The sequence below is a fragment of the Gallus gallus genome, chromosome 10, assembly GCF_016699485.2.
Source record: "Gallus gallus isolate bGalGal1 chromosome 10, bGalGal1.mat.broiler.GRCg7b, whole genome shotgun sequence".
NCBI classification, from domain to species: domain Eukaryota; kingdom Metazoa; phylum Chordata; class Aves; order Galliformes; family Phasianidae; genus Gallus; species Gallus gallus.
Genome location: NC_052541.1, coordinates 16,365,304 through 16,389,006, shown reverse-complemented (window position 1 = coordinate 16,389,006; position 23,703 = coordinate 16,365,304). Strand labels below are relative to the sequence as shown.

At 41.3% G+C, this 23,703-nt stretch overlaps 1 long non-coding RNA gene across 7 annotated transcripts in view; it reads right to left on the bottom strand.

The window, feature by feature from the left end:
• LOC112533186 overlaps window positions 1–23,029 on the bottom strand; it is a 113,497-nt gene extending 90,468 nt beyond the window's left edge. For all 7 annotated transcript variants that reach the window (XR_005862597.2, XR_005862598.2, XR_005862602.2 and 4 more), the window contains exon 1: window positions 22,842–23,029. This is a non-coding gene — a long non-coding RNA (uncharacterized LOC112533186). The remainder of the gene's footprint in view (window positions 1–22,841) is intronic.
• Window positions 23,030–23,703: the final 674 nt, after the last annotated feature.

The following is a 23,703-nucleotide window of genomic DNA, read 5'->3' as shown; positions in this document are numbered from 1 at the left end:
TTCAAAGAGCTCTGTGAGTTATCAGCCAGCTCTGAAGTTTTTAGATACCAGTGAGCCTCCCTTCTAAATCATTAAAATGTGAAAGAAAAACTAATGTTATTTTTATGTGTAACCTAAGAATGCTCACATTCCCCTCTCTCTCTGTTCAGAAAGCCTGCAGGAACACACTCACTGACCCTATTCTTTCCTTTCCTTTAGGATGATTCCAAGGCCTGGATTTTTACCTAGGTTTTTCTCAACTGTTGTGCGTTATGCAGATGAATTCTGAGGACCTGGCAGGACTCCGAAGGTCACTAATTCAGGACTATATATTGCATAGGATAGTATTTTTTTTTATTTTTTTATTACGCATTACTATAAACCAAAAGAAACCTTTACATTAACTCTTTAAACCCTGAATATGATATATATTTTCAGGAAGGCCTTTATCAGAAGCCATTTCCTTTAGTAGTATACAAGCACGTTATGTACCAGAGGGGCACGCGAATGAAGCCGTGAAACATCCTAATCCTGAATTAACTCTCAAGTCATTGTGCAAGCTTTCCCATGCCATTTAGTCTCCATAAATCTCGCTATGAGACTTCAATGAACACAAAACAAATTATGTTGAAATCCAACTGGGCCTATCTGGTTTCTGTCATGGTTTGACATCACCTGCTTCATTTTATAGCTCAACTCACATTAGTAATCCATATCCAAACTCATATAATCTCATTCGTGCTACAAAGTCCACAGAGAGAAGACCCATCTCTTTATTTAGGTTTTTCAATAACTTGGTGAAGTTCTTTCTGGGCATAATTTTTCCCTCATGTATCTCGGTATTGTCATCCTCTACCCCGGTCCATGAGAACAGATGAAGTATGAACGTGGTCTCCACTTCCATTTTGTTAAAAATCATGTTTCTTGGAGCAAGGAAGAGAATCAAAACTACTGATGCTGCCTCTTTTATTTCCAGTGTCTTTTCTAAGAAATTTTCAGTGAGCCTGTCAGACTCCTTGATTAAATCATACGGCTCAGCTTCGAGCCTGTTCTTCCCTCAGTTGACAACTCACTCTAAATACAAGCCTCCGCTTAGGGCTACATCTTCCTCGTTCAACCTGTCAATCCCACATTTATCAAAACCCAAGATGTGGATATCCTTTTAACCTATTTAACCACATTAGATAATTCTTGACTTCTCCCCGGGTAATACTTCTGGGAAGCTCTCCACTCTTTTGTCTGGTTATTAGACTTCAAAACTGTCACATATATGCAATTCATTTGTACTACTGACTTCCACTTCAGCAGATGACAATCCATTTGCTCAGTTCTGACTCAGTTAAAACAATACCTGCTATATCAGAAAGCAATCCTGTATACAATAACCAGAGTCCATCTATGAAGAGAGATGGGCAGTTCTTCTCCATATCTGAAAACTCTGCCTTCCCAATAACAGGCTTGATTCCCTTCTGACTTACAGTTGATTTTATTTCCATTATTGCAGCCTACCATTTTCGACAGACTGACAGTCAGGTGATGACAGGAGAATTAGGACCTATGTGAATACCTAAATCTAGAGACAATCTCGACAGTCCTGACCACAATTTAATACTCATAAAGTGTATTAAGCATCAGGTGGGCATGAATATACAGATACTGAAGTCTGTCCCCTTGTTGGGAAAAAAAAAGAAGTGTAATTACTCTCCTCTTATCTTCTGTTCAGTTGCACATAGTGGGTAAAGGAGCAGAAAGGTTTCCCTATCATCCCCCTCCCTCCTGTTCCCATCACTTTTCGGCTCTGACACTGGAACCAGAACGATAGCTTTGGATTAAGCCCCTCTATCAGATCCAAACTTGATCTGGTTCAGGTCTCAGCCTGCCTATCATATACACACAGATACCTGCAGTAATCCTACGGAATATATTTTCATCTGATTTTTACATGAGACAACCTTACAGAATGAAATCAATGAAGAAGGGGTGCATTTATCTGCAGAATAACCATGCTGGTTCCAAGATACCACATGCGTCACATCAGGAATAAATCTGTACAAAGGTGTTCTGCTGCATGAGTTTTCCATCCTGTCTGGAAGTATCTGGGATTTTATCACTCTTTCATACAGCACATAACAACCTCAGGACACTGCAATGTGCAATGTTGTACAGAAAGTTCCAAAAGAATATGAACTACAAATTTTTTCTGTTATAGACAAGTTCCTTAAAAAAAATAACTTTTTGGACTAATACATTTTAACATGTGACTACTCCTTTCTCATCTGAGTTTGCATAAAAAGTTATGGTAAGCAGTTCAAATAAGCTATTTGTACACAAGCAGTTGCTTACCGTGTCTATTAAAGTGGTGGTTAATTGCTCCTTACATTTTATCAGCACAGGAGCTAAGGAACAAAGCAGGAAGTTACACGGAAGTGAGCAAGAAAAGAGGATTAGAGGGCAGAGCCCAAACATGACAGCCAGTCACGGTGCTGTGCTGCATTAGTCTGGGTTACTCACCCATCAGCAGCAGGAACTTATTCCTGTGTATAAAATCTGATTCTTAATTTCCCCCAGAATATGCCCATCACGCTAAGAGGGAGAAGGTATATGCCACTACACTGCTCTGATTTTTAAAATGCATTTGATAGACTAAAAATAGCTTCTGGAATACATTAAAAAAAATGTGTTTCTATGTTGTTCTTTGTGACAACCGTTATTTCACTTGCAAGCATGTTGCAACACTGTCCATCTTTAGGAGATTATAGACTGGAGAAAACACATGGGCATGACTGACTCTCTTTACAGGAAGGCTTCTCTGCACCCATCTGGCAATATAAATAAAGCTTACTAGTGAGGATAGATGACACTCAACTCCAGGCCCTTTACACTGCTAGACTGAAGCAAAGCAATCTTTGTGTAAGCAAGAAGCCAGTGTCTAGTGCTTGTCTGACAAGAAGCAAATCTATTTTTATTTATAAAACCCTGTGACAGATCATTAGAATAAGAAACCCCGAGCCCCCAGTTACTTATGCCTATTGGAGGAAAGTGAGCTGAAACACTACTGAAGATTGTTGAATCTTCGAGGACATTAATAACCAAGAACCACTAGAAATAACCATGGTAACAAACAGTAGCTAAGTACAGTACAATCACCCTGATTACCATAGAATTAGCACAAAACAAATGTTTATTTTTCCTAAATACATGTATTATGATGATGATGATAATGTTAGTAACTACCCCAAATTACAGAGTATTTGCCCAAAATGCCAAAGGCACTGCATTAAATGCTTTGCTCTGCACTTGTTTTCAGACTTGCTCGTAGTAATTTGTGTAAGAAGTGTATTTATAACAGATTCTTTCCTCATTCTTTCTCCCTCCCCCACTCTCCTCCCCTCAACCAGCTCCACGAAGTCAAATATCAGTTGGATTCATTGATCACTTCACAGATGACCGCAACACCTTCCTGACGTTACTCACTGCACCATTAACCTTTTTATGAGGCTCTCACCTAGGAGAGGCCAGAGGCTTGATTTGAATTTGCATTTTAATTTACATTATTCAGAGAATCCGATTTTAATAAATGAAAATATGAATTTAAACCAGCAGAGCATATGCAGTTTGTGTTTAAGGGCGTTGAGGGAAAAAGGTACTACGTTAAACGATGTAACAATGGTAGCACAACAGGAGACACTACCATTTGCTTTTCTTGAGTCCCTGTTTGTCTAATCCCACTTCTTGGCCTCATCCATCCTGCAAACGCTTCTAGGATGCCACCTGATTTCACTGCTGAATTTTATCTTATTTTCATTGAGCCATCTTTGATCATGTTGGTCTAATCTTGATAAGCAGGTCTGGGAAATTAAAATGGCACCAAATCCTAATCACTCTTTTGGCTGGGCTAGTTCTCTTCCCCATACTAACACAGTACCATGCAAACAAGCACTCGGAATCAAGAGCTAATCTGAAACACTGAATCACATCTTGGGCCAAAACAGTTCCCCAGTTAGCAAATTCCTTCCCTCATCCCTGGGCCCTTACTTTTGTTGCTTCATAAAAAACCAAACAACACATCAGCCCCCTAAACACTGTGAGGAAAATAAATTAACTCTTCTAAGGGAAGCAGGTTGTCTGATCCAGCTGAGATGTAGCTCCGTCGTTTTGCTGACATACCCAAGAGAAGCATATGTACAAGGTTGGGAATCAGCAGCCAGTGACAGAAGAAGGAAGGAACTTTGTAAGCCATCATTCCTGCTGTCCCCTGACAGCCCTCTACTAAAGATATCCTATAAAAATGACTTCAACCTCAGTATCAGGGAAATATTGTTAGGAACCATTTGTACCAGGTCATTCTAGCAATACAGGTCTACTACTAATACCAGTATCCCGCTGCGGTGTAACAGTTAACGTTCTGCAGTGCAGGCATCGTGGATGGCCCTAGTACGTTGCGAAGTGCAAATAAATGCCCACTATGAAAGAACATAGCCCAAAGTCACAGGTGGTTCCACCACTCAGAACAATCACGTAGCGGTTGACACTAAGAGGATGATGAAGAAAAAACAGAGGACCAAAGCGAAGCAGTTGAGTGTGGCAACTAAGATCTAAAATGAGATTGCCATATTGATTGACAGACATTTGACAGACCTGATCCCCCTGTCGCATTTATCTTATGTCAGTGGAACTGCATTCAGTAATATATAATGACTCCAAAGTCATACTGTTGCTCGTGAGAAGAAAAAACAACAATAAAAGAAACACAATACAAATCAGGTTTTACATATACAGCCTAAGGAAATGCTCTGTTGGTGTGAGGGTCTGGAACTGTTGATGTCAGCAGAGCCGGTTCACACCACCTGAGAGTACTCTGAATATGTGGACAGTACACAGCATATATTCTTTAGCTTCTGTTAGACAGTACACGTTTACGTGCAACAGAAGTATGTATGTACACAAATAGACGCACGCGAGGCAGATACGGGTCCCATCATTAGCCACATACACTGTATGTATTAAGATCCCCAGAAAGTTGAAGTTAAAATCTTGCCACAGACTACCAGGCTCACATCAATGTGAGGCATAATGACAGCTGGCACTCTGCTGTTTTCAAAGCCCCCTTTTACAGTATACAGCACCATGCTTCGACACGCGATTGAAGTAATTAGCTGCCGAGCGGCTGAGCGTACCCCGCAGAGCACTGGTGTCTCGTCTGACACATCTGGGCACAGAAAGTAATTGAAACAGCTGCTTCTACCCATATGGCAGCAAAAGCTGGTGGTAGAGAGCCTGCTGGCTAGGCTGTACCAACCTCAGACAAATTAGCCATCATTAATCCCAGAATCTGACCAGCATACACACAGCCACTAATCAAGACATCTGGGGGAGGGGTGCCACGTGAGAGTGGGAAGGAGGACTGCCAGGAAGAAAGGGGCCATTTAAGATTATTCTTAATGGCAACGGTGTGAGAAAAAAAAAGTTGTGTGGTGGTGGTTTTTTTTTTCAGCAGAACACCACAGCCCTCCCTCAGCAACACTTTTCTCAATCAGCTTGTCTAGGTGGCTTCGCCCACGCTGTTCATTAGAGGGCTGCTAAAATAGCAGCACTGCTTTCTGAAAGTGTCATACTGATATACGCACATGTCTGGCATCACACAAGGATTATAAATAGCAGAGCGTACGCTAAGATCCTGGGGTATTTTTACACTGCAGTGAACGCGCTGCCGAAGCTAAGGCTGTAGATGAAAACTGGACCTATTGCTTTCTGTGCGCCCCTTGAGGTGCATCCTCCTGGCTTGAGCATGGGGCAAATAGATAAGTGCTGGCTGCTCCCTGCCAGGCCTACATTTCCTGGCTCCAAACTTTGTCACCTGCAGTCAAGTTTTGCAAAATAGCACAGCTCTTCTCATCATTGTAAAGCCCAGCATGCAAGTGGGAGGGCATGGAAAAGTTACACCTCATAACCACAGAAACAGACTGCAATGTAAGAAAGAAATTTGTTCTGGGAGGAACTGACCATATGAAGCCTGGGATATTTTGTCTCATGTTTGGGTTCCACTGCGTCTAATAAGGTGTGAGCCTTAATCAGAGTTCCTCCTGTTGCTGGGGTATTTACACTGACCCCTTAAGTTTCCCGTGGTCTCTTTTTCAGAAGAGCTGAACTCACAACATAGCCTTCACCTTCAGAAAAGTCACTGACTTGAGCTTTTTTCCTACATAACCACTGGTGTTTTCCAAACCCATAGGGCCAAAGTGCCTGAGATCTCAGCTCTAACATCAAACGTAGCTGAAATTTACCAGGAGATTCAAGAGTTACTCAGGGAACAGGCAAGCAACCCACTAAACTGCATATGCCACGATGCTTTGGATGCAGTGCTGAAAGACCTTTGACTGATGCCAAGTGCATATACATTAGCATTTCAGTTGGTTTTAGTAGTGTGCTTTGGATTAATCCCGCTTACTGTGCTTTGGCGTAAGTTGAGGGGTTTTGTGCTGTGCAAACTGGTTTTCTTTTGGCTGCATATTAAGCAGAAGATGCGTGCCATAATGCACCCACTGCACTACAGCTGCTAATGGGACTAGAAAGAACAAGGCCAAAAGCAGTCCCTCAAAACGTGGGAGGGTGGATGCAAAGTGTTCACTGTTCTGACAGACCCAACCCTACCAGGCTATTTGCTAACGTATGTTACTGTCAACAGTTTAAAACTCCATTGGTGTAGTAGCATGAGCACACCAAATCGTTCCTGTGCATCGCTTTGCTGTTATCCATATTTATTCTGAAAGAAGCTGCAACATTCACTAACAGAGGTAATATGCTGCAAGCACACTTTTGGCACTGATGCTGTCCTATTTCTTTTTCAGCTGCTCTCTGCATTGCTCCACAGTAGAAAGCAAGATCACTTGCACTTGGTCCTGCAGTGTCTAAGCAGCAGCATGCTCCAAACTGTTTTGAGAAATCTCTTCCACTTGAGACAAATAGCACTACTGCTTGCTTTAAAGTAACCATGTTCCCATTCCCAAACCCAGCCTCCAGTTTCTCAGTTTTCAGATCCAGGCATGTAAGTCATGTTACTCTGTAGGAGGAAAACCCCCCTAAAGTGGGAGATTAGAATCGATGAATTGCATTACACCTACACACCTTGTTAACCCAAAGCAGGCTGTCTGACTCCACTTGTACTTCCTTACAACCTTAGCAGCGCACATGTCAGTTTGCTCGTGTGGAATGAAAAGCTCAAAACCAATTTCTCCTTCCAGTGGAAGGAGAGATTCTGCCTGGACACTCAGAATGAAGTAACAGTGGTAAGACTGTCCTCTGCTTGCATCTTGCCCGTTCCCTATTCCTTGCATTTTGCTTTATGAAGACAGCACCATTCCTTCATACAGATTTGGAATGTTTGGGTGCTCCTATGAAATAATAATGCAATATCTTTCCCAGTTCGGAAATCAATTTTTATTAATACTGGTATTTTTTATGTTGGGTGGGATGAAAGATGCTATGTAAGTGCAAAGGTCTGCATTACATTACATCACATTACAGCTTTGCTTTGCTGCTTCATCTAAAGAAAGAGAAGCTGCAAGACAGCAATTGTGCTGGTAATTAACAGAGTAAAAGAAATCACAAAGAGCACATGAAAGGCAAGCATGTTCCTGTATACATTGTTTCTATAGATGCTTTCCCTTCTTTCCTTAAATGTTATATGCTGTTTTCTAGTAATACTCCCTGGTTCCCTTGATTCTTCCCCTTTCCTCCCCCTTCTCCTGTCTGAAGAGCTCTCTCCACAGCACATGTTAGTGATAACAAAGACGACCCATACATTCCAGTACACTGAAGAAAAATAACACTATCAACACGACAGTTTTGGCTGCCTATGGTATCAGTGCACTGGTTCTGTCTTGCCTGGCTTCTAACACAGCTGAAGACATACGGCTCTGTGGGATATGCCTGGTGAGAAGAAGCAAGAGGAGAGCAAGGTGGCCCCTTGTGATTTGTTTACAAGAATGTTGCTTCCATCAATCTATGTCTGTGAGGGATGGAAGTATGGTGTTAATGCTTCCCCTGACACATGGATCAGGTAACGTTGCCAAAACATATCCCTCCCTTTCAGACATTCCACAGCTTCTGGATCCTAAAGGCAGATGTAAGCTGTGTCTTCTGTCAAGGCATCTGCAATGTGGTCTTTTCTTTGGATACAAATTTGCTTCCTCCCCCCCTCCTTCAGATTGCTTGGCTAGCAGGCTAAGCCACTCATTTTATTACCAAGAAGGCTGTAAGAAGAGTCACAGTTTGCAAATTCTTCTGAAGGCTGCTAGTCATTTGCTAAGTACTTCCTTTATGCTATGCAGCGTTATTTCAGTGCTTGGGCTTCATAGATATTCTGCAGTAATCCTGTTTCAGCGCTAAGAAAGTGCAGGTGTTTTCCAAGAATCAAAAGGGAGGATCTTTTATTTTTTCCAAGAGTATATGTGAAAGAGATAGTGAAGTATGTTTTCTTTCACAGTCATAACTGATGACCTGATTAGCATCAACACACGACTGTTGATCCACCACTGAATGCCTGGAGCAGAGGCTACTCCACTAAGATCCTATCAATATCCTGATACAGCACTTTCCCTGGGATTCATCCCAAAGTGAGGAAATGACTCGCTGATCATCAGGTCTCATAGCCTGAGGTGTGTTTAGGTGCCTTAGCTCAGCATTGGAAGATTTCTGTGTTTGTCTGAATCAGTACAAGCAGCAGCCAGAACAAAAAATACTAGAAATCAATTAACAGTACACACTGAACTCAACAGTTGAAGTTGTTTAAAAAGCTGGGTCTAGTATTCAGATGTAAGGCCTTTTTGGAGTACATTCTGCAGTTCACACAAATTGATAACACAAAGTATATGTTAACATCAACCTGATTCTACAGTCTCTGGTGAGGCAGCTTGGCTGAAAAAAAAAAAAGAAAACAACAACTAAACCACTTCAGCCAGTCTGACAAAGGAATCTGAAGGAAACAATCAGAGGTAGGCACAAGAACACAACTAGAATCTGAATGCTATAATCTTGAAGCCTGTGGAAAAAGCAAATGTGAAGTGACACAGTCAGACCAGTAAGACAGAAAGATACTGTGAAAAACTACCCAGGGAAAGTCACTGGGTCTGCTGTGTCTAAGAGATGGGTGAAGTACAAGGAATATTCTGGAGAGAAGCATGACAAGACTCAGCAGAAAAGCCTTCCTGATAGCAGGACCTGTAGGACAACCTCTGAAAATTAAGTTCTATCACTCATTTAAAATATACATAGATATATAATGTATATGTATCCAATGTATACCAATTCTGGTGAGAGACAGGGTTCTAAGAATGCAGCAACACAAATTATAGAGGAAAATCTGGATCATTTGCACTGTTTTTTGACTCTAATTTGTTGCTGAGAAGTGTTTCTTCAGAGCAAGGAATGTCTCATGCATTTTCTATGGGAGCTGGACACTCTGCTCACGAAATTGCACGTTACTTTCCTTTGTATAACTTCGGAAAGGTGAAACAGTGCAACTTTTTTCCAGGGCAATAACATGGGGGAAAAAAAAAAAATATGTTGCTCCTCTTGATGGAGGGCTTTTCGAGATATATGGATTTGAACGGTTGTCTTATAGCACTGATATTAAATACTCAGCACATGCAAGCACCTGCAAGGGTGCACTGGTAAACATTTAACAAAGGGATCCTGTTTTTTCCCCCTTCCTTTGTCTACTACTATATTTATGAAACTAATTACATTTTTCAACAAGAGGATCACTGTTTTACTTCCAATTCCCTTTCCAATTTGAGCCCCAGGCATATGCACCACACCACACAATTAAAACAGTTAGCACAACACCTGGATTACAACTCTGCAGTCAATCAGAGGCCATGTGTTACATTATTCTAAGCCTAACCCTAGCCACGCATATATTCTCACCTAACTGCAACCCCCTCCAACAGAAAGCACAAAAGCTTTCAATATGTATTTATATATATATATGTCTATAAGTATGCATTACACAGCTTCCATTATTTCTGCACTGAGCTGTGGTGGACAGTGGCTCAAAATGCTCAGTTCTCAAATAGACTTGCTGTCAGATATTTAAGAGAAGTTATTCCATTTGAAGCATCTGCAGCTCTTCATGAGAAACCCATCCTGAGGGCATTTCCTGCCTGTGCCTGAAGCTTCTTGCCTGAGTAAGGCAGATTATAAATTAATTATTAATCTACATCTTGTGTGTGTGTGTGTATATGCATGAAGGAGCATATATGCTAGGAGTCTGTGTAGGATTTGTTTGTCAGTCTTACAGAATCATTTGCAATGAATATTTAAGATTTGAGACTATTCTTTTAGGTATTCTATTAATATCATTATCCTCCAGTATTTTATTGAAACAAGTTACAAGCACATAGCATTCAAGTATGTTTCTTGGTAAATTATCTACATTTCACATTAAAGCACCACTGCATTGTAAGTATTATTCAAAACAGTGAGAAGAAGGATGAGGCCTGCTCCAGAGAGATGGCAATTTCAGCCTTTCCTTTTGAAGAAAGCTCCACAGCTTCTATGAGGAGACGATAATTCACAAGAGTGACTCCTGCTCAGCAGGGTGCTGCTCCAGCTCTTCACAACTTGCATGGCCATTCTTCAGTCTGGAGGAGAGCATATACGATCCTGACCCTGACTGCTAAGGACATGATGGCACTCCAGAATACCTACAATCCTGGCAGCTCAAATTGTTTCATCTATAAAGCCATAACTCCACCCAAGAGAGAGACAGAGGGATTGTAAATGACTATCTATCATTCTTGTCAAGTTGTTTTATCCCAAACGGCATTTCAGTTATTTCAAACACTGTTTCCCCCCCTACCCTTAAGAATCATCGCTTTTTGTGTTGGGCTTCCATTTTACTTTATTTTTTAGAAGAGCTCTAAGAGTGTTTTTAATTATAATTTGTGGAACAAAATATATGATATTGTTGCAGACCCCCCTGGAGCATTCTCAGGGTGGTTTGCTTATAAATCAATTTATTGAGGGCTTAATTGTGCAACCCCTCTGTCTTGCAAGCCCTTGCTCATCTGAGTAAGCTCAGGGAGACTTCCCAGTGGGTAAGTACTCACCAACATGTGTGTGCAATCTGGCATCACATAAATATCACTCACATATTTTGTGGTCCAATGTATTTCCAGTATTTGCAGTGTGCTAGATACAGTTTAATAGTAAACATCTGTTCAAAAAGATTTATCAAATTGGGGGCCAGTTTCTAACATCCCGACTCCTGCAGAGTGGTACCTAACTCCTCGAAGAGTCCCTTTGAAACGAGAATGAGTCACACACTGGAACATATCGGAGTTCAGCCCTACAAAGCTCAGGTTCACCGAACACCAGCCCAGTACAACACAACATTTAAACACATGCCTGATTTTAAGCACACATACGGAATGCCATCTCTCTTCAGAAAAGGAAGGAAACAACCACCACCACCAAGTAAACAGTTTCTTGGTGCTTAACCTTGCAGGGTGCTGATTCTTATAGAGGTGTCAGCATGTAATTAGAATTACACAGAAATTTAAGTAATTTTTTCTTTCCGCTGTAGTCACCAACACCTTTCAATATTGACACCACTCAGAAAAAAACTATTTCAAAACATATTTATCATCTACAAGTCTAGCTACAAAGTAAACTGTGGGTTACTTCTTTTTAATCACATATAGAGGGTTGGCATAGGACTAACAAACACTGTAGATAGGGAATCATGCTCATCTAAACATGTAGAGAAGTTTTTTCCTCAATAAAACTATCACATTCACAAATGCTGTGAATGTGTATATATGCATATAGACTGAGACATGTTTTCTCCCTGTATCTCTGCAAACAAATTCAAGTCTTGCTTGCTCCTATCTTGATTTCAGCTAAGCAGATCTACTCTACCATGCCCTATATGCAAGGACAGGTATGCCTTCTGAATAATTTAAATACCTCTTATAATACAACTAGTCATACAGGAAACTGCTCTCCTGCCCATTGGTTAATCAAAATCCCTCTCTTTTCCACTGGATGCTAGCAGGAAAAAATAAATGCAGACCTAAAGGTGACAGAAAGAGGCTGACACTTGGGCTAGTTATCATCCAGCAAGCTCACTGAATGAGCAGCTGTAATCTCATTCTATCTTTCTGCTCGTTTATAGGTTAATGTCCCATGTGTACCCATTCCTCTGTGATTACTAATTGATTTCACAGAGTATGATTAACAAAACAAGTCTCTGGAAGTCAGGCAAGCACATTTTGTTATTATGGAGCATACAGTTGATAACATGCTCTGTAATAAGAGACCTACACAGTCCCCAACAAAATACATGCAAGACATGTATGAAAAGATGAAAATTTAACTTTTAGTGATAGTGACTGCGTGTAGAGCCTGCAGCAGTCTCATCCCTCTGACCTTGCTTTGTGAACTACAAATGACCTCACTGAAAAACAACAGAGACCTTTTCTTGCTCTAGGCTGTCTCTTGATTGTATCTCTTCCTCGAGGTTACTGTAACTGCTCTTTTCCAGGGGTTGGGAAGGAAATAAAAAAAAAAAAGAAAGAAGCAGAGTAGAAACACTTAGCCGAAGACCCCCAGGCCCCCCAGGCCTGCTTCTCCCTCAGTTCTACCATCACTCTATTAATAACAGACAACGTTTTCATTAAACGATGCACTTTCTCGCTCCAGGATAGACTTGAGTTTTCTGTACTGATCATTATAAGAGTCCCAAGAGGGCTCCTACAACCACACTGTCTTCACAACAGAGACAAGAACTATCAGTTCCTTCACAAACCGTACACTGTACAGATCCCAGGAGTGAAAGAGACCTAATCACCCCAAGTGAAAGAGGTACGGAGCCCAGTTATCAAATTCCATCCTATAGGATAAAGGCATCCTCTCATTTAAAATTCCCCTATAAGGTCCTCATGGATAAAAGATTTCTCCAAGCTGCCCCTGAAAGGCAGAAAGCTGCTTCTCTTGCATGGCAATTACCCTCACTTTGCTTTATTTTAAATGGAAGGAATCTGTGTAATCATATCCAATCCTTTTCAGCTCCTGGTCAGTTGTTGCATTTAGGAAAGTTTAGTTTTTGAAGCAGCAACTTTCAAATAAGGGCAAAGTATTCTTTTAAGATTCTTCTCTCCCCTCAACTATGAACTGTACAGATAAATTTAACCCTACATTAGGAAAGCCAGTATGTTGTGCAAGCGGCTGCAAACAGACATGGTGATACCACCCAGTGCTCTGAAGAAACATTGCATATCCTGCACCTGAAGCAGCAGCCACCATTTCTCCCATTCAAAAGGGTAGTATCCTCCTCAGTACACTCTCCTCAAAAGTTACAATACTCATTTCATAATTCTTATAAAAACTGGGTGAAGAAATAAAGTGACACTTAAGCATGGAAGTGAAACTATCACAAGTAACTGACTTAATAGGAAATTCCTCAAAGTTCTTCATCAGAGCAGTTGCAATTAGCAGAAACATTTCTGGAATGCTACTTAAAGTCTGGTTAGGATACCATCAGATGGTAACAGAAGACACTTGAGTTAGCCCTGCTAACATCACATTAGTTCATAGCTTGAAAAAGCTCAAGGATAGATTCCCATTCAGAAAATAATTAAAGTTTTACAACTTCAATGAAACATTTTGTTTGCAAGAATGATGACTACCAAAAACATGCCATCAGCATCTGGAAACAGACTGCATTTCCACTACCACAGTTAATGTCAAAGTTACAGGCATTTCTAGGTTGACACAGGGAAGCAAGGCTTCACTTTTTGGGTGGACACATCAAGAGATTTTCAGAGCAAGATTGTTCACCACAGTATCCACAAAAATACACGTAACCCTTTGAAGGGGTTCCCTGCTTAATGGTACCTTCCAGGTTAGGAGTAAGACAGCAGCCAAGAACTTGCTGAGATTAACTAAACCTTCCCACTCTGACAACCATCTTTGATCAAGTCCCAGTCTACAAAAAAATACATACTCTAGATCTGTAAATGTCGTTATGCCTTGGAAATCTATATGACATAAGCTTTTGCCTAAAAATCAATTCTGAGTTATGATTTGATTAGCAGAAAATTGCTATCACATTTGTTTCTACATTTGTCTACCTCATGTCCTTTTCATTCATAGGCTGGCCGATTTAAGCTTTCTTTAAAAACTCCCTAAGAAAGTCTGTGACATTAAAATGTCCTTTGATGCTCTTTCACTAAGCAGTGAATATTAACAGTTATGGTGACCCTGTTCCCTAATGTGTCTCTGTTGGATCAATAGCAGTTAAGTGCCACTGTTTTACAATTAAAAAGGGGATCATTTTAAATTTAAAAGCTCATAGCTAATTTTCTTCCTGGCACTTAATAGCATAATTCATTTTTGAAAAACCACGTAGGGAGAGCATATACTTTATTCCTCATTGGAACCTCACTATGGCTGATTTCAGCACTCATTACTGCATTCTGTACAACTTCCAGCAAGGTCCAGACAGGATGGCCACATGGCAACAAGGGCCACATTGCTCCTAAGCATGACTCTGGTCCACAGGCAAGTAGAGGAAGAACCTGCTGGCTTTGTACCTCGCTGAACATCTTTCTGGTACGTGTTTTGTAGTGAATCACTGTTTTATGCATGCACCTTCCTGTTAGACAAGGCCACAGGTCTTTGCAGGCCAACAAGGCTCCGTGCTCTGCTTGAAGAAGCCAAAAGGTAAGCAGAAGTTCCTGAAATCTGAGTACATGGTACAAAACAATACTGATAATACAATACTGCACTTTCCAACTGTCAGAAAAGCACTTCATCTCAATTATTTCATCACATGAATTTGTTTTCTGATTATGCACTTGGGAAAACTGAAGCGAGAGATTAATGAAAAGCCTACTCCTTCTCCCACAAATCTCCCACAAGCAACATGAACTGCAGCACTTCCACTGCAGGAGCTAAGTGCACAACTGCACATTACATAGGCTTCAACTTTTTGCTGCTCTCATCGAGCCAACGCACAACCAGTCCTTCCCTGCTCAGCTCACATGTCCTATAGGTGCATCAAAACAGTTTATGCAGGAATTATTTGTGAAGGAACATGTTTGTAAAGCATATCAAAATCCACTCAACTGAGACCTCAGCCAGTACACTTGCTCCATCTGAGTGATGCAATCAGGAGCATAGGTACATCGATACAGAACAATGAACCTATCACTACTTGGTTATTCAGTTATTTGTATTTTCCCTGGAACAGGGATGACAGCCTTAACCCAAGCAAGCTTACTGCTATGCTTACACATGCAGTCAGCTGTGACTACAGACAGTACCCAGCAAAAGAGCAGAAAAAGCACAGAGTTGTTCAGTGCAGATCTGTGGGTAACACAGTTGTGTGAGCATCTGCAAACCCACAACTAGAAAGCTCACTTCTCACTCTGAGCAAAGGGTTACAGCATCTGGCCCTGACTCAAGTTATCCCTAAGGGTCTTGAAGGAACTGTTGGTCTTGGAAGCTCCATAACCTGCCCCAGAAAGAATACATGTTAATTTAATGCAATCAAATTCAAAGAGCCTCAAATTATCCATTTCACCCATACAAAAATTCACACACAGTCCTGTACTCCAATCCCAAGACAAAACGTTATACCATACTTCTATTTCTTAAACACAAAGCTGGTTGGCTGTTGTTCTGCATCTTTAATTATTAATGCCTGCACTGCAAGCAGACAGATACTAGTTCTCCTGACCCTCTGCAAAGAGCTCAGTAAGAGAAATGGGGAAAAGTAGGAACTCATGTAGTTTTCAAGAACTGCAAAGCTTCACAATTAGTCCTTGTAGCTGAGGTTTTGCAATTCAGAAATTCAGGAGGACCTCTCACCCCCAGACAACACCAACTACTTTCAAAGTGAGAGCAAAGACATGAAACGGAGAAAAGTTTAGGGCTGCACTTGAATAAAAGCTGCTATTTCCTGAACTTCAGCAAGCAGACATTTGACACAACAGTGAAGGGGGAATACAGATGTAGCAAACTGCATCAATATTGGGTTTTGTATGTGATTGCAGCTCCTGCTGAAACAGTAACAAGAGCATTAAAGCAGCCCACAGTGCTGCAGAACCATTACCGGATTGTTTCAGTAACTTTGCTAAGAAGACTGCTCTCCCATTCCCCTTTTCCCCTTAATAATAAGTGAACTCTAAAAGATATTTACGGAAAACAGCACTTCTGGCCTACAGCTGACACTGATGTTAGCAGACAAATAAGCCTTCCTCATTTACAGGTAAAGACTAGCTGGGGCTTTTAACGTAAAAGCCTATATTCATCCTGAATTAAATAAATTCTCTTTTAACAAATCACTGCTGTGCATTAGTAAAAAAATAACTAGAGCCACTGCAGTGTGATAAAGGCACATCAAACAGAGGAAATGTCCAGGTTAATGCAAGCTGGCTCCCTGGGGACACTCTCACCCAAATGGTCATCTCTGTAACCCAAGTCATCAAGGAACGAGGACGATGAAAATGGCAGTAGATCAGATTCTAACAAAGTGTGCTGCTCTAACACGCCGCTGTACAACACAATTAACTGCTTACACCAGCCGCTGCCTTGTTTCTGCCGTGTTAAACTTCTCACATTTCATGTAATAGAGTTTGCAAAGTGCTCCCAGTTTTCAATTAGTCATCCTTGCCCTCCCCTTACATTCATCTGTGCCATTCTGACCGACTCCAGTGGACTCCTCAGATGTTAAGTCTCAGACAAAAACTCTCAAAGTGTATTTCAAAGGCACTGTTGGCAATCATTAGATGTAATTTATCTTATATACTTCTGAGGAATCAAATCAGGGATATAACGTACCTTTGCTTTCCTGCCCTAGGTGTTCAAGAAATCCTAACAAAATAAGCAGCATCCACTTCATCTGCAGAATAACCTTTCCAGGAGTGTCCTTCTAACTATTCTTCAAACTACTGAGCTGCTGATCTCCATCACAAAAATCTCAAAATACTGCTACGTACCCTGCTTTTCTTTGAAGCACACTTATGTAATTGCATACAGATAAAAAAATAAAAATCAAAGACCCAGGAGTTTTCTCCCCTTCACGCCCTGCAACGAGCACACCATTGCTTTTGGCTTTTTTGTATAATTATCCTTCTATATCCTTACATATCTCTGTGAAACGCATACCTTTTAGGACAGGAGAATGAAGTGAAGCATTCTATAGACTTGGTTTTCATTAGGCACTGATTTCTTTTAAGTACCTGCAAGACTGCCAGCCATCACAGAAAACACAACATGTTATTCTAGGACCGCACTGCTATATTTACAGCCTTGATATTGCACTGTAACTTGAAACAGGCTCACATAATACATGACTGCCAACTTTCTGCAAGTTATGGAAGGCTCACGTCTAAGATCTGGTCACTTTCTGAGGTGCAGTTTATTGGCAAAATGTAGACTGCGTTTGGCTCAACAGGTCACAGCACTGGCTCATACACTTCAGAGGACAAGAAATTTTGAAGCAAGTCTGCATCTGGTGTTCCAGCTTAAATTTTTTTTTTTTTGTGTCAACTCAGAAGTCTTCCAGCATACGGACACCCCAGACCACAGAACAAGAAATACTTTACCCACAAGAAAAGCCAAAAAAAAACCCAACACCCACAGATGCCACCGTGGTTCATGATCCCTTCCTTACTTTCAGAGCTCTGATGACAAACACTAAAATAATGTCACCAAACCTAACTTTATTACAAGATGCTGATTAATTCTAATTGCATGGTATAAAAATCAAAGGAGAGAGGATGCATCTCCCTTGCTTTTTTCTCCCTCACATTTCTTATACAACATCAGATGAAGAAAAGTGCAAATTACTATTTCTAGAACTTTCATGCCACATGAATATCTGTTTGGAATGTAGTTTACAACCGTATTTTAGTAGGTACACTTAGTCATGTTTTGTCTTTGTATCAGGAACATGCAGCATGGCACAGGATCCCTTCTGGCAAACACAAGAAAAGCTTGGGTATCTGGTCTATTTCTGAAAGCCTCTGTTTCAAGAAAGTCACCCTTTGCTTGGAAAAGCAATGAACTGCAGCTGATTGCTCTGTCAGGAATCTGAATCCCCGAGTACTGATATTTTAGCAGACTTTTGTGCGCGCTGATGGTAAATTTCTTCTCGTGATACTTCCACCATCTGGAATTTCCCAAACAGGTCTACATGAGTCTGGCTATAACAGAGTTATACCTGGAAACCAACCTCATTCTTACATGCGAAGTGTAAACAAAAGTATCGGTTGGAGGAGTCTGACCTCCGCTCTTTGCTAGCGTTCCAATGTCTGGAGAAAGAATGACATTTTTGGTCCCACACATTTTCAAAACACCCAAGAAAGTCTGAGATACCAACCAGGCTGCAGACCTGATCTGGAGGCCAGAGGCTCCCCTGCTGATTTTGTGGATTTGGATCAGGGCCACAAAGAAACAACAATTCTTTCAGCTTGCATTAGGAGACAACTGCCATTTGTAGGCAATGTGCGAATATTCACAGGCTTTACTACACCGAACCCAGTAAAGTTTTACTCCTTACTAAGTTATTGCAATGTTTGAAACCAAGCTACAAGATTTTAATTAAATATCAGTAAATTCCATATGGCTCCCAGGTGTTCTTCAACCTGCTCCCTGGTCTCCCCTTTTCCCTTCACCAGCAAAAGAAAAAAGGGATCTGGATTTATACATAGAGATGCCCTCCGTTCAGCCGCCATCCTGATATTATTGTATCCAGCACTGCAGACAAAGGCTGGGACTTCCTGCACAGTATGGGCCCGGCTCTGCTTTCTCGTTATACTGCATTTGCAGATGTTTTCAGGAAATTTGCTCTGGGCAGGTGAAGAAAAGGAGTAAGCTTCTTGGCTTTCTGTATATTAATCTCTACTCCCTTGTCCCAACGTCCACATGTAATTCATTCTCCATTCAGCCCCAGGATGTCCGTGTTTCAAAACAGGCATGAAGTCAGTCAGGATTTGATACTAGAGCAGGTTAGGTTATTTTTAGGGCACGTTTATTGGTTTTCTTTCATACAGTTCATCTAACCACACAAAGCGTTCAAACAAAGCCAACATTCAGACGTATCAATTTCAAAAATCACATCCACTATTTTCTTTTTATTTGTTTTAAAAGTATTGCAGGGCAAAAACAATCCTAGTTCACATCAGAGTTGGTTCACTCATGCTCTGCACTATCTTTGTAGAAGGAAAACAAAAAAAGTAAGTTGACTTAGAGATGCTTCCCCATTACAAGGCAACGTGAGTTGTGTCACTGCAGCCTGGCTCTTCATACAACACCAAAGAAAGCCTCCAAGCTCTCTCAGTCAGTTTCTTCCTTCCTTTAACTTCTCCCAACTTCTTTCTGAAAGCCTGGTGGCATCTTCATCACTGCATTTAGAACTGTTCTAGGCAAGTTAAACTAAGAAATAACTAAAAAACATGGAAGAGATCACCCAATTCTACCTGTAATTCAAGATTAAGTGGTAAAGTAGAGCTACTTTAAGATTATAGTTGTAAGATCTGTTGGTTCTTAAGACTAACAGCTTTCCAAACACCTGTAGACATCACTGGAAAAGTCAAGGAAAGAGAAGCAAAAAATCATGTGTAAACGAGAAGAAAACATCTGCCTGCTGAAGACTAATTTAGGGCAAAGGAGAAGGACTAGTATAAAAAATAATGTACAGAATTCAATTCCAGGAGTATCTTTACTCCTTTGTAGGGGGAACAAGAGCACATGTCACTGCCCAGAGAAATCATGATACTAATGCCCACCATTCACTGGGCTGTGTTCAACTCTTGTCCTTTACTGTTCTCTTCCTCCCTCAACACGTTCCCTGGGAAGTACTGCGTTTTCACACAACACTCTCCTAAATTACCATTCAATCCATTGCTCGTTCAGCCATTAAAACTTTTTAAGCACATATAGATAGGTGACAGTTGTCAGGGGAGAAGTCCCTTTCCTTCTTTTGGTCCTTTATGCTAGATTTGATACCACACAATTCCCTAAATATGGATATTTGCCATGGCAACAACGGCAACATAGTTTTGCAGAACTCACCCTTTAAGTGGCTTAATGGATATGGTATTTATACCCTTTCTGAAAATTTAGCTTCAGTGACACATTAATACAAATATAAATGGAGCAAATATTTGTGTGCTTCTTGGGAATAACAAAGGCACGCTTATCTGATACACACAGAAAAGACATTTTTGAACCTCATTAATACATGAGTAGAAGTCAATGGAGGAAAATGGATCTTGCTAACTAGCTTCTTGGATACCAATAAGCATCTCATTTGCCTTAAACATATCAACCTAGCAACACTATTTATTCAATATAGAATAATCAGTGACATTAGAGAGCCTCCGCATTGCACACAGAGGAATGATTAATCTATTATTCATTCCACAATAAAGACTCTGAGGGATTTACCGTATGAAAAGCGATATTCAGAAAAGGAGACAGTATTTTTTTTCCCTGACCTGTATGGGAATTCCTGTCCCGTGGGATGAATTCCATTGAATAATATTGAATTATTATTATTATTATTTTTAAAGTTCCTTTCCTTTCTGGAAGGAATTAAGCATTCCAAAGGACTAAAGCACTGAGACGTGGCACAGACGTAAAGGTTCTGAGACATCTGCAGGTACATTTGTGGTTAATAGCAATTCAGTTTACAGAAATCCTTACTGCACCCCAGATCCAAGAACTCTGGAGAACATCTCTATGTGCTTCAGCATAAGCTAACATTAGCTTACCAGCCCTCAAAACATTCAGCCAACTACCCCCTCAAGGGCTAGTATGCAACTAGATTCTCCACCTGCTTTACATAGTTCAGATACAGCCACTAATTTCCTTCCCTAACTGTTAAATAATTATTAAGAATCATTCTGCTTACTCTGCAGTAACAGAGATGGCCAAGTTACAACACTTCACTAATCTAGTCCAGTCATGCCCATGAGCAGATGCACAGCTGTGTGCTTAATTGGTGTCAAGGTGGCACCTGAAAAGCAGTTGCTTGAATATAGATTTAAATAACAGGCAGGTGACTTGCAAGATCTACACATGTGTTTGTGGGGACAGATTGAGATTCTGCTATTTCAAAGACCAGGACTTTTTTTTAGTTTCTTTCTTTCAGTAAGTTTCTTCCAAAAGCTACGGAACATTAAAATCAAGCAGAAGTTTTGCCTAAACATTAAGTAAAAATTACAGAACCGAGATTTAGACCATGAGAGTGTCTAAAAGGCAACCTCTTATTTGATTTTGAAATGTAATTGAAAGTAAGAATAATGAAGATAACTTCAATTACTTTGGAATGGCCTTCTGCTCCTTGCAGGGTGTGCAATGATTAACTCGTCTTTTGCAGCACTTCATTTTTTTTTCCCCAGGAATCACTCAGTAAGAATCATTTGTTTCAGCAGAGGTATTTGTACTAGAGGGGAGGGAAGGTGCAAGCCTCTTCCCCAGCTAACCCACCCACTCAGGTAATCAGCTTTCCTGCGCCCTGGCAAAAGAAAATCCAAGAGAAAACAGCAGAGGAAGATTCTTCACACCAGCTTTGAATAATTTAGCACAGCAGACAATGAAGACAACAGCAACTTCTACCATTCTGGCTAGTGTGACACTACCCTTAGGTTCTACACCACGAGTATACTGGCTTCAGTATAGCCACGAACACCACTGAACCAGACAAATACCAAGCCGCATATTTAAGAACATTTGGTAAACAATCACAGTTGACACTGTTGGACTTTGAACAGGTAGACCTCTCAGTACATTTATTTTCATTTCACTGCTCACTTTGGAAGACACAGCCACATGAGCATCCTAGTAGAGTTGCGAGTTACTCCGCTACCTTAAAATATACCAACACTCAAAGCAATGGCAGCTTCTCTCCTCAGGAGCTCTGTATTACATCATCATGCATTACACATGTTTAACTTAAAAGAACCCCCAAGACTGCAAGAAAAAAATCCAACTTGGTTTTTGCTGAGTGAAATAAGGGTGCTGTTTCATGTCACAGTGCAGTTTAAACTACGCAAAACTCTGATACGTAAGGCAAAACAGAAGGGAGAACATGGCCTTTACTTAAATGCACGATCCATTTCAACTGAACTGCTAAACCCTATAGCAGAAGAACAATTTCATGTTATGCTGACATAACCTTCCTCCATCCAAGTCATCCCCACAAGTCACATCACAGCCTCAGTGCATGGGATGCAAGAAAGCACCACACAGCAAGCAGTTGGAGCAGCATATTATTTTAGGCCTTACATTTAAGTGTGAGAATAGTGAATATTAAGAGCTCTCTAATGTATCCACAATTCATCATCAATGATAAGAAACAGAACTTCTTCAGCTGAACTTCACAGTTTTTGTACTAACACCGTGTTTCCCTCTGCTCATGTCAATAATGCCATTTGCTTTGGACCTTTCTAAGGCCACATTTCAGAAACCCTGTTGTTACTCAGCCCACAGCACATCACCCAACCCATCAGGCCTCTGTTCCTGTAGGACAGAGCACGTTTGTGTCACCATCCTCCAAACCAGCTCAGGGTAGGGGCAAACAAAATGACAGCACATTAGGAAGCAGAAGCATCTACCTTATGGCCAGAAATACCAGTCCTCCAAACATAATCCAGATCCTACAGAACAAGGCAAAAACATGGGCTAGAAGCAGCCCCACAGAAGCATTTCCTTGCCAGAGGGCTGATGGCAGCAGCATGCTCTGACCGCAATGCACTTCACCCCTTGGAGGGGAAAACCTCCAGCCCCATTTCCTCGGGCAAGGAACACAACTCCACGTCCGCACTCATCACGTTTTTGCCTCCTACCTGCTTGGTGCTCTGGTTTGCTGCTTCCCAGGGTGTCCCAACTCCTTGCAGTCTCCGACGAGTGTACTCTCTTGCTCCCGCACGCACACAGTCGCACTAACTACCTGCAAAGCCCAGACCCGCACTGCGCCCTTCTTTCCCCCTCCTCCGCACCAACCACGTGGCCCAAAATGGCCGCCGCAACCCCCAGCACGAGCCCAAGGGGCGGGAAAATAAAAACCTCGAGGCTGGTCACGTGGTGGCACTGCAGCCCTCTGATTGGCTGACCATTTGCAGCAGTGCTTCACGCGGTGGTGGCGTTACGTGAGAGCTGGGAGGGTGCGGCCAGTTCGAATCGCTGTGTTGGGACGTAATTGTGGAAAAAAGGCTCCAAAACGTTTAATGTTTTGTGAAAAGTTACAAATTTTAGACCCCAGCCGCGAAGGGTGTCTCTCACGTGCCACACAGATAGGACGGAGGTGGAGAAGGGCTCCTCACAGAAGCCCCTGTTGCAGCTGCTGGTGGCAGTGGGGGGGCTCACGAGTCGCAGGGGGCCTCCAGGAGTGAGATGGGGCTCCATCTCATTGTTCCCACTCGCTAACGATCAATAGAAGTGTAATTACTACTCTTCCTATTTGGCATAGCTAAAAAGGGTAGCGCAGCTTTGTGCTGGTTCTTCCATTGAGTATGCAGCAAAACTACTCCTTTTATCCTTCTTTACATATTTATTACAACTCTTTAGACTGATCCATGCAAACTAAATGAAAGCAACCAATAGAAAGAGGTCGGCTCGTGCCAGCAATCCCTAGACTGTCAAGCGATCACTGAAGATTGGACAGGTCCTGATGAAATAAATGTTGGCTGCTGACTCTTCCAATTTTGC